The sequence below is a fragment of the Notolepis coatsorum genome (genome assembly GCF_963971535.1).
Source record: "Notolepis coatsorum genome assembly, chromosome: 1".
Taxonomy (NCBI): Eukaryota; Metazoa; Chordata; class Actinopteri; order Aulopiformes; family Paralepididae; genus Notolepis; species Notolepis coatsorum.
This window is the reverse complement of record NC_140165.1, coordinates 36,545,164-36,557,375: the sequence shown is the minus strand read 5'-3', so window position 1 is coordinate 36,557,375 and position 12,212 is coordinate 36,545,164. Positions and strand designations below refer to the sequence as shown.

The 12,212-nt window shown below is 44.9% G+C and overlaps 1 protein-coding gene across 3 annotated transcripts in view; it reads left to right on the top strand.

Annotated features, from left to right (window-relative positions):
* The window catches only part of LOC311234340 (uncharacterized protein), a 107,089-nt gene that overhangs the window by 35,165 nt on the left and 59,712 nt on the right, over positions 1-12,212 (top strand). The gene's annotated exons all lie outside the window — the stretch shown is intronic.

Genomic DNA, 12,212 nt, shown 5'->3' with positions numbered 1-12,212 from the left:
CATCGGCGTTTCCGGGTTCCCGTTGTGCGCTCTGATTGGCCGCTGACCTGCGCTAGTACGCGTGAATGCCTTCTACAACGCTGTTCCAGTTCCGCGTTGCCGTTTTGCGCTCTGATTGGCCGAGCGTGCGCATGCGCATGAGCAGCGACTTTACACTCTCGCGCTGTGAAGCGCCAGCGGGGCGATGCAGTGGTTTCTCCCCGGCTTCCATGCGCCGCGCTGCCGCCTGCTTGACTCGGTCCAGCTCCAGCAGCAGCGGCCGTCTTCCGCCTGCGGTATCCTGCCAGAGGAATATTTTTAAATAGCAAGAATTATCGACTGGCAACTCTGTGCTCGTCAGACCTGCAGCTGCTGGTACTGTATGGAGAGAGAGGCACACAACAACAGACAGACAGCTCAGTGATTGAAACCGAGTTCACCACGGACATCCAGCACGTTGCTGGGAAGTCCAACCAGGTGGCAGATTGTCTCTCCAGGGCGGTGGGCGGTGCGGTGCAGCTGGGTTTGGACTATGTCAGCATGGCTGCGGACCAGGCCGCTGATCCTGCCGTCCAAGCGCTCAAGTCGTCGGACACTGGACTGCGCCTGGAGGAGGTAGTGTTCGGTGACGCGGGGGTTACGCTCTTGTGCGACGTCTCCATGGGTCAGCCGCGGCCGGTAGTCCCCGCCAACTGGAGACGCCCTGCCTTCGAGGCCATACACGGCTTGTCTCACCCTGGCAGGAAGCCGTCCTCGCGACTGGTGTCGGAGAAGTTTGTGTGGCAAGGGCTCAAGAGGGATGTGAGAGCCTGGGTCAACATGTGCACCGCCTGCCAGCGCGCCAAGGTGCATCGGCACATCAAGGCCCCCCTGGAACAGTTCTCCGTGCCCGAGCGGAGGTTCGACCATGTCAACGTGGACCTGGTAGGACCGCTGCCCCCCTCGCACGGATACATCTACCTTTTCACCATGGTGGACAGGACGACTCGCTGGCCGGAGGCGGTCCCGCTCTCCTCAACGACGGCCCCCGACCTGGCCCGGGCGTTCATCGCGGTGTGGGTCTCCCGCTACGGCACCCCGGCTGATCTCTCCTCTGACCGTGGCTCACAGTTCACTTCGGAACTGTGGGCGGCGGTGGCGGAGAGTCTGGGGGTCAAGCTCCACCGTACGACCGCCTACCATCCGCAGGCAAATGGGCTCTGCGAGCGTTCTCATCGCTCCATGAAGGCCGCCCTTCGAGCCAGCCTCACGGACGGCGACTGGCTGGACAAGCTCCCGTGGGTCATGCTGGGGCTCAGGACGGCGCCAAAGGAGGACCTCCAGTCGTCGTCGGCCGAGTTGGTTTTTGGACAGCCGCTACGGGTCCCCGGTGACTTTATACCCAGGTCGACAGAGCCCTGGTCTGCCGCTGCTCAGACCGTCCCGGTCCCGACTACGCAGCATGGGGTCCCTACGTCGAGGATGCCCCCGGAGCTGCACTTGGCGAGGTTCGTGTTCATCCGTCACGATGGCTACAGGACTCCGCTACGCCCTCCTTACGACGGACCCTTCCGCGTCATCGAGGCCAGGGCCAAGAACTTTGTGGTCGACGTGGGGGGTAGGCCTGAGTGTGTGTCCGTGGATCGCCTCAAGCCGGCACACTTGGACCTTGAACTGCCCCTGGACTTGGCCCTGCTGCCGCGCATGGGCCGGCCCCCGGTCCTACCTCCCCTGCCACGCCGGGGCCATTCCCCCCTGCGACCCCTCCGACCCCCCGCCGCTCGTGAGCGTCTGGTCACTGACCCCCATCCTGCTCGGCAGGAGGATGTGATGGACGCTGTCACACCCCCTCCCGCACCTCCTGACTTTACCTACAGTCGTAGGGGCCGGGCCATACGCCCTCCTCACCGTGAGGATTTCGTATATTGAGGTGAACACTGGGGGGGCTGGTGTAGTGACTACAGTATTGGTTCGTGTTCTCCTCTGACTGTGTTGTGTAGTGGGAGGGAACGAATGATCTGGCGCCGCGGCCAGAGGGGACATCTATTGCAGTTGCACTCGCTGTACTGGAATATGTTGTTTCTTTACACATATGTTGGATTATGTAATTGGTTTGTCATGACAAACCAATAAAAAATCGCGAATTAACCGGTGGCTACAACAACACCCCCACCGTTCATTGTAAACAATGATGCATGTAGTTACTGTCATGACAAACCAATTACATAATCCAACATATGTGTAAAGAAACAACATATTCCAGTTAACGGTATATTTGTTTAATGATTCGTTACGGCGTACTCAATACTTCCATTTGTATAAATTGCGCTAAGCGGCTGAGGAGGCTGAGGAGCTTATCGCGGCTCATGCGCATGCGCGCGCTCGGCCAATCAGAGCAACGCGGAAGGGCAAGTTGGCTGCCGAAAGTATTCACGCCACCCGTATAGGGATTTATCATTGGGAAAATGGATTATCGGCTATTGTAACAATTCTGCCTCATGAACATTGGCAAGCTTTCCATTTTTGCACAAAATGAGTTCCCTTCTATCACTAACATTATTGTTTATGCATTTTTGGTTGAAATAAAATTCTGCAATTTTTTTTAACGATTAATTGCGAATATTTTCATGTTGCGCTATACTGTAGATTGTGGATGAATACGCACAGAAAGGTACACCAGGCAAATGTTAATGCTTTATTTGTTTTAAACGAGACGATTTAGAAATGGGCAATGGGGAAATACGTTGCAATTTTGCGAGGTACGCCGGCCGGCCGAAAACAGCAATGACGTAACCACTACACCTCCCTATAGGCAAGCAGGGTACCCACCACACCTCATCTGGGCACATCCTGCACACTACTCTCTCTACAAAATGAGATTTTTTTTTTAATCAATGCATGCTAATGAGCCTGTCTGTGTGAAACACGGCCCGCGTGAATAGGATGACGTAAGATGCGCCGAGGCGCCTGTATTCTTAACCGCGTTATTTTTAAACCTAGCCGCATTTTTCGGAGACGCTCTCTGATTGGCCGACACCTGTTTTTACACTGGTTAAGCTTAGGCACTCTTTCGAAGTTGGTTAAGGTTAGAGTTTGTCTTAGAGCATGGCGATAGAACGCCAGGTAGTTTGCAGGCTGTTCAATGCGTAAAATGGGCAAAGACACAGCTCGTCACGCGATTGGGCAAACATGTCAGTGGCCAATCAGAGAGCGTCTCCGAAAAATGCGGCTAGGTTTAAAAACGCTTCTTAACCCAAACGGTGCATGCTTCCGCGTTCCCGTTTTGCACTCTGATTGGCCACTGATGTTTCTGGTCGCACCAATCGTGTGACAGCAAGTTCTTTCCCCGGTTAAGCTTAGGCACTCTTTCGAAGTTGGTTAAGGTTAGAGTTTGTCTTAGAGCATGGCGATAGAACGGTTAGGGTTAGGGTTAGGGTTTGCTGCTGGTCGAGGCGGAAATGGGCGCGTCACGCGATTGGGCGCACATGTCACATGACCAGAAACGTCAGTGGCCAATCAGATTCGCAAAACGCATGAACCGTTTGGGTTAAGAATAGACGCCGCCGAGGCTGCCAGGCATATTGGACACATTCCAAGGCGTGTCGCCGGCAGGTTGAAATGTGTTATATGGAATGCCTGAAGTGGAACGCTTTTTTTTTTTAGCTGTCTCTGTTGTTTTTGCAACACCTTCTGGGCCAAGAGGAAGCCATTCCAAGTCCTTGTTACTATAGGCAATGCAGTGCTGAACCTTCTGAGTGGCTTCTCCTGCCCCCCGGGGCATACAGCCCTGAGCTATTGTCTTGTATCTCATCCTGTATCATGGGAACTCTCTAACCCCTTTTGTTTTGTTCTTGACTTATTGTGATAAGAATTTTTCTTCTTCCTGTTCCTTTCGGCCATGGGATTTGGTGAATTATATGAATATGTACTGTTGGACTGTGGTAATTCCATGTACGAATAAATTGATGATGATGATGATGATGATGATGATGATGATGATGATGATGATGATGATGATGATGATGATGATGATGATGATGATGATGTTTCTTCTTGACTTGTTTAAAGGGGAACTATTTTACTATTTCTTTCACTATTTGGGCACTTTTACACAATTCCTGTGAGTTTATGGAACACCTCTCTAATTATATATATTTTTTAATTCATTGTTTTGTATTTCTAATCAAGTCCTCAAAAACAGCATTTTTCTACCTCAAGATCTCGAGCCGTTTTGAGCCTGGGCTCCTAAACCACTGCGCCGCGGCGCCGGCGCCTGAACATTAACATGCAGCGGTGTCTTTCTGACATCACAAATCATCACATTTTCAGATGACTCAGTTCAGTGAGGGTGAATATTGTGAGAGGAGAATTGGAAGAATGCGCCAATATGAGAATTAGAGACATAGATCATATTAATATAAGTCCACATAGCTAGGAAACAATGCTAAACACTGAAAAAGGCCATTTATAAGATAGTTCCCCTTTAAAGAAGACGTGTCCGGCCCATGGGGACATTAACGTGTGTTGTCGGGCCTTACAAATACATTTTATTTTGATTTGATTTGATTCAATGCGAGACAAGCTCATACAATGGTGATGGCCCCGCTGAACGTCAACAATTTCTATAGCCGCATGTCCCATCGGCTGCTTGTGGGCATGTGCTGAAGCCTGAAGGTTATTATTATTATTATTATTATTATTATTATTATTATTATTATTATTATTATTATTATTATTATTATTATTATTATTATTATTATTATTATTATTATTATTATTATTATTATTATTATTATTATTATTATTATTATTATTATTATGTGCTGAAGGTGTTGTGCTTTCTGCCCAGATCAAGGCCTCGTCTTGTTCACCCAAATAGCAAACATTACTCAGTAAATACTTCATCTATAAACACAAAACTAACTTGCTTGCACAATCGTATCTTAAAGTTGTGTTCAAATAAGATTATATGACTCGTCTCCACTGACTCTTGGGGGTATTGAGCGTATGACCCCACTACAACACACATGTTTTTCACAAGCACACACCTGAAGGTCGATGCCCAGAAACATTCAGAGCACAGGAAAAGAAAAGAAATCCAGGCAGAAGGAAATAACTCTGCAGATAAAGACACCACCACACACTTCTAGTGGGTCATAAGTAATGATTAGGAGGGATTACTTGTGTATTGTCTAAGTGTTGTTTTTTTTTTTTTTTTGGGAAAATGACTCATTGTGCCTTTAACACTTTCAGCGCCACGCCTGGTTTTCCGTTTTACCGCTTGAATGCCACCATCGGCGCCAATGTTAACGTTAATATCGCCTAATCTATGTTTTAAATTATGGCTATGTGTCTAATCTGCCCATCGCATTATCAAAGACTATTTTCCAGTCAGTGCTGTGAAGACAGATTGTTTTTTTATCGCGTCGTTGCCGTTTCAGAGCAGTTAGAAAAGCCCCCGTTTTGATATAAAAAACAGCTCATTCTGGAGCATTCTATGAAAATCGTCTTTTAGTGGAATATTCCACAACGTTGATATTCGTCTGCCTTTTTATGAATCGTTTTCAAATAAACGCTAGATGATCAATATTATACGTGCACGCACGCACATTACGGCCGCGCGCGGATAATCGCCTCGTTGATTTCCTCTCTGACTTTTACAGTGAAACCGAAAGAAGACATTTCACAAAACAGCTTATAACTTCATCAAACTTACTCTGATTATCCTACCACTGATAACATAGAGTCCTTACCTGACATCAGATGGTATCCAACTGGTATATTCCAATTCCTGATCACCATTCGAAAAAAATCGATACGTGTATGGATCCAACGCGATACAGTAGAACTCCATGATCCGCGGGGATCTGAGGCTCCAGAATGAACTCTAGTAACCCCGGCTGGATCAGTGAACTGGAAAATGTGGAGTACCGGATTTTTTTCCCCATTCATTTTCATTGAGTCCATTCCAAAATCACTTATGTCATCTGGGAGACGACAGGGGGCGCTTTTTTCCACAGTGATCGTCGGCGCCCCTCGGCTATACTCGGGTAGGCTCGGGTGATGCAATAATTTTTCAGATCGCAAAAAAAAAAAAAAATAAAAAAATCCGAGAAATCTCGTGAGTGGCTAGCAACCACCTATAAAAAAACACGAGAAATCTCGTGAGTGGCACTGAAAGAGTTTTAAATGCCCCGTGAAATCAAAATTTGTTATTTCCTGGAGAAACTAAGTTTTCTTTTTTGATGAGTCATCCAGCACACAAATGCTTTCTAGAATGACATTTAGTCCATAACTGGACTAAATCCGAGATGGTTTTACTCTGAGACCTAAACTGGGACTAAACGGATTTACAAAACTCTTTCAAGGACACTTGTGACTCTCTCTGCTTGGTGCAACTAGTTAACTCGCCAACTCGGTTAAACCAAAAAGATTTAGAGAAGTCCACTTTGATTGATGTTATTCTTACAAACGCACCTCACCGTTTCTCCGCAGTAGGCACGTTTTGTAATGATATAAGCGACCACTGCCCAATTGCTTGTGTGAGAACCTGTAAGGTCCCTAAAGGAAAGCCACGTTTCATTCACAAGAGGCGATTCAAACATTTCGATGAGCAAGCGTTTCTACATGATGTTTTTAATAGTGATTTACACATTGTTTCACTTATGACCGATGTTGAGTTAGCATGGAATTATTTTAAATCCACCTTCTTGGCTATATGTGACAAGCATGCTCCTTTTAGGACATCTAGGATAAGCGGTAAAGACAACCCCTGGTTTAATGGTTCTATGTCCTCTCTCATTCGACAGAGAGACACTGCCTGGGCTAAAGCAAAGAAATCGAATATTCCATTAGATTGGAATCTGTATAGGACACTAAGAAACAAATGCACTAAGCTGATTAAAAACTCGAAATGTGCCTACTATCTTAATGCAATGCATGACAATTTGAATAACCCTGCAAAGTTTTGGAAACTTGTTAAATCCTCCTCAGGTTCTATCACTCCAAACAGCCTACCTGATCTCTTAAGGGTAAATCAGAGTGAAATCAAGGGCAAAATGGATATTGCAGACAGCTTTAATAATCATTTTATTTCTGCTGGCTCAATCTTTGATTCTAGCAACTCAGGGATGATAGCTGCAGAAGGAGAGCCAGGTCCTCCGCGGCTCCGCCACTTGACCCTGATCAACTGTTCACCTTTGCCCCCATCTTGACCTCTCAGGTTCACAAAGCTTTAATGAGCCTAGATGTAAAGAAATCTTCAGGCCCAGACAAGATAGAGCCGTTCTTCTTCAAAGTTGCTGCAGGTCTGATTGCAGAACCCATAACCTCTATTTTGAATCTCAGTCTTTGTGCTGGTGAATTACCTAGCTCATGGAAGTCGGCCATGGTTCTCCCCTTGTTAAAGGGCGGAGACCCCTCTGACCTAAATAATTATCGCCCTATTTCCAGACTGTCTGTAATGGCCAAAGTCTTTGAATCTCTTGTAAACGAACAACTGAAAAAGTTTCTAACTGACCATAATATTCTTAACAAGTCTCAGTCAGGCTTCAGATCAGGCCATAGTTTCAGCGACTATGCTAGTCTCAAATGACATAATTGAAGCACTGGACAAAAAAAAACACTGTGCAGCATTGTTTGTTGATCTGTCTAAACCTTTTGATTCTGTGGATCATGCATTGCTACTGCAGAGGCTTGGCTGCATAGGTCTTGGTAAAATGGCTGTGAGCTGGTTTAAAAACTATCTATCTGAAAGAACTCAGTGTGTTTCAGTAGAAGATTATACCTCAGCTGCTTACTGTAAACAAAGGTGTTCCACAAGGTTCTATTTTGGCCCCTGTCTTATTCTCCATCTTTATAAATGAACTAGGAAATGGGATAAACCCAGCACGTTTTCATTTATACGCCGATGATACAGTTGTTTACACAGTGGCTTCCTCTTTAACTCAGGCCATAGAGCTTCTACAGGATGCTTTTAATACACTGCAACACTCCTTGCTAAGGCTAAGACTGGTCCTAAATGCAAAAAAGACCAAGTACATGACCTTCTCTCGCCAGATGATACAAATTTAAATAAAAAAAAGTCCAAAAGCCACTGAACTTAGAAGCAGGCCAGGCCAGTGTTTCTAGTTGTACCAGCGCAATAGTTAGATAACCTAAGTGGGGAACAACCAGGAGATCACTGCAACTCACACAAGTTGGAGAACTATCTCTCTATCTCTCTCTCTTGCTCTCACACACACACAAAGGGAGCCGCATGTGATTGGTGGAGGCGGGACCCTTACAAAAAACTGCTAATCATTGACACATGCTAGCCTGTAATAATCCCCCCCAGAAAAATCTACTTTGCATTTGATATATTGCAAATATATGCCATCACACACACTGGCATTTAAAGGGTTAGAATTATCAAATGAATATGTGGTGTTATGATCAGGGCTGAAGTTGAATAAAATATTGTATTTATCAATTACAAAAAAACTGAAAATCCATAAAAATCTGTGCTGTTGCTAATCATACATATGCTAGCCTGTTTTTTAACAATAATTTGTGATGCCATCACAAACACTGGCATTTAAAGGGTACAAATAAAAAAATTCCTGCACCAGAATGCAGGAAATGAAGTCTTTGTAACAAGAAAATTCCTGGTGGGGGACCCCCAGACCCCCTGCTTAAAAAGTGGCTTGACTGGGGCTATATTTTGCACTATATTTTCTGGCCTGAATGATTTCCCCAGTCCGGCCCTGGTTAAAAGCCTCCAATGCTTATTAGTGTGTGTGCGTTTGAACGTTTGCATGTTTCAACCATACATTTCCATTTATTAAAAAAAAAATAAAAAAAAATAATGAATATTATTATTATTATTATTTTTTAACTTTTTTCACCTCCTATAATAGTGGGGGTCGCGGCTCTCTGACACCGTTTTTTTGGGTCGCAGCCTGAAAAGTTTGGGAACCCCTGGTGTAGAGGTCTAAGCACTCGCCTACCACCGCAGAGACTCGGTTAGAATCAGCGGTACCTCCGGCTTTGTCAGTCGTCCCTACGAACACAATTGGCAGTGTTCGCGGGTGGGAAGCCGGTGAGGGTATGTGTCGGGATCTGGGGGAAATAGTGTGAACCTCTGCATGCGTTACGTTCTCCCAGTGTAACTTCTCGCTGTCAGGTGAAAAGAAGCGGCTAGCGACTCCACATGTATTGGAGGAGGCATGTGGTAGTTCTACACCCTCCCCAGACCGACAGTAGGGTAATGCGCACAACGACCAGGAAGGGAATTGGCATAACGACTAAATTGGAGAAAGACAGAGTAGGGACTGGTTTCACTTTTACCACAGCGGTCTCTGATGACCAGATTGCGTCCCTCTTTGAGGTTGATAGTCAGGAGGTAGGACTGCTGGGCTTCTCCAGCACCTTCTGGTACATTCAACGTCTCACCGTCAACCTAGATACACATTCACAGACACAAACACACACACATTCACAGACACAAACACACACACATTCACAGACACAAACACACACACATTCACAGACACACTTGAATAATTTATTTACTGTATGTCCACATATAATTACAGTCAGGCCTCTCATCCATCTGGCTGTAAAAAGGAATGATTCTGTAGACAAATGAAAGCAACATTTCCTATTCATATTAGTAAAATTTTACTATAGCTTTGGTAAATTTAGGAAAAATTGCCTACCTGTAATTGATTGCATACATTGTCTCACTTTGTATGTTGTGTCTGTCCACTATGTTTGCTACTTTTGTTATCCCCCCCCCCCCTATGTAAAGCGACCTTGGGTCTTCTGAAAGGCGCTATATAAAATTAAGTTATTATTATTACATTTAAGCCTACCTACAATCTAAGAGGATGTTGTTACCCTACTGAATCTTGAGCAAATATTCCACTTGTGAATCTATGATGAAGACCACATTCAACACTTGTATCAGTTACATTATTCGATTGACACAGAGAGAGCAGAGATGGTTGAATGTAAAACCCTGTCATCATACCTGCTGTCAGAGGCTAGAGAAATGGCATTTCGGTATCGTCAGTGGTAGCAATCTTGGCAAAGAAATGGCAGCCATGTTGGATTTTTAAGTAGCTAACATTCTTTTTCAGCAAAGTAGACCCAAGATGGCTTCTGACTCCTTCCTGCCCCCTACGTTTTAAAGCTAAAAGGAGGCTTGGGGTGTGTCTTAAAGGAACACGCCAACATTATGGGAAATGTGCTTACGTCTTCTCCAGGGTTCAGACATAGCCCCTGTGAGGCTCAGAGCACCACATAGCCCCTGTGAGGCTCAGAGCACCACATAGCCCCTGTGAGGCTCAGAGCACCACATAGCCCCTGCTAGGACCTTCATAATAATAGCATAATAACAATAGCCTCATAGCCTACTTTTTGTCACGTTGGAAGTTCCCCTCCCTTACCTGTACATCGTCTGTAACTGATAGAGTGTCGAGGCCATGGCCATTATTATTATTATGAAGACAGAAAAAACTGTTACAGTAGTATTATTTTTTTTAACGTTTCTATTAAAAATAAACAAATAAAATTTCAAATCCATGGCGAATGTTTTGAGTAGCCTACTTGTGTCTCTGAAATGTCTAGCAGCTGCTTGAGGATAAAGCATCCCAAGTGGTTATTAAAAAAAAACTTTACCCTGGGATATGAAAAATGCTAGGCCAAGGAATATGTAATGACGAAAGGTATTTCACCTCTTTCTTTCACTTTAGGATTTCACTTTAGCATTGAGAGGCGATCTGTTATATCCGATATATACTGTACATATCGTTAACACTTTGTATGTCACTCACGGCTTTTCTCGGGTTTACGCCCCGACCGTTGAATGCCACGTCACAAGTATTCTCTGGGTTTAAAAAAAAAAAAAATTATTAGCGATCTGAAATCATATTGCATCACGCGAGCCTACCGTTGGAGATCCAGGGACCGCCGGCGCTCAGATGTGAAAAAAGCGCCCCCTATCGTCTCCCAGATGGTAATTCACCCTTTTGGAATGGACTCAATGAAAGTGAATGGGAGAACGGATTTCTGACTCCACATTTTACTTCTCACTGATGCAGCCGGGGTCTACCAGAGTTCATTCTGGAGCCTCTGAGCCACGGCGAATATGGGTTATACTGTACACACGATGGATCAATACAATTATCGATTTTTTCGAATGGCGATCGGAAATTGGAATAAACCATTTGGATACCATCAGGTAAGGAATCTATGTTATCAGTGTTAGGATAATCAGACTCGTTTATATATAAGCGTTTATGTGATATGTGATATGGCTGTTTTGACTGTAAAAGCCTGAGGAAATAAGAGCAGCGATTATCAGCGCACGGCACTAGCGTGCGTGCGCACACATATACTATCGATCATCTAGCGTTTATTTGAAAACAATTCATAAATAGGCCGACAAATGACAACGTTCTGGAATATTCCAGTAAAAGGTGATTATCATAGGCATGGGTTGTTTTTTCCCCCGAAAACGGCTGATTTTCAAAATGCTATCAAACGGAAATGAAGCGATAAAAATACAATCTGCCTTGACAATGTTGACTGGAAAATGATTCTTTGATAAGCGACGGGCAGATTAGACACATAGCCATAATTTAAAACATAGATTAGGCGATATTAACGTTAACATTGGCCGTGGATGGTGGCATTCAAGGGGGTAAAAAGGAAAACACGGCTGGCGCTCAAAGTGTTAAAATAGACCATTTTGAATTAAATAGCATCATGACAACTGTGTTACAAGATAAAGACATCGAAAATATGTGGAAAATATGTGGATTAGAATTAAATTTATTCCTGTACCAAATACATATTTTTTTTTACATATAGTGAACAAGGAATTTGTCTCTGCATGTTGAATGAATGAATGAATGAATGAATGAAAACTTTATTTAACAGATTGCAGAATTGGGGCGGCTAGGTGGTGCAGTGGGCAAGGCACTCACCACCAATGCTGGAGATGCTGGGTTCGCGTGTTCGAATCCAGCTCTCCACATTGTTTTCAGTTTGGCTGGTCGTCCGTACTAATACAATTGGCAGTATTAGAGGGTGGGAAAGCTGATGGGTGGGTCCTGGGCGTTGTAAACAGAAAAAATACTCCTACAGTTTGGTCGGGGCACCTGCTCAGCGAAGGAAGGATCTGGAGGGAGGTAGTGTGACCTTCCACACGTTACACTCTCCCAGTGAGAATCTGAGCTGCCAGGCTGGCTGCCGGCTGGCTGCGCATG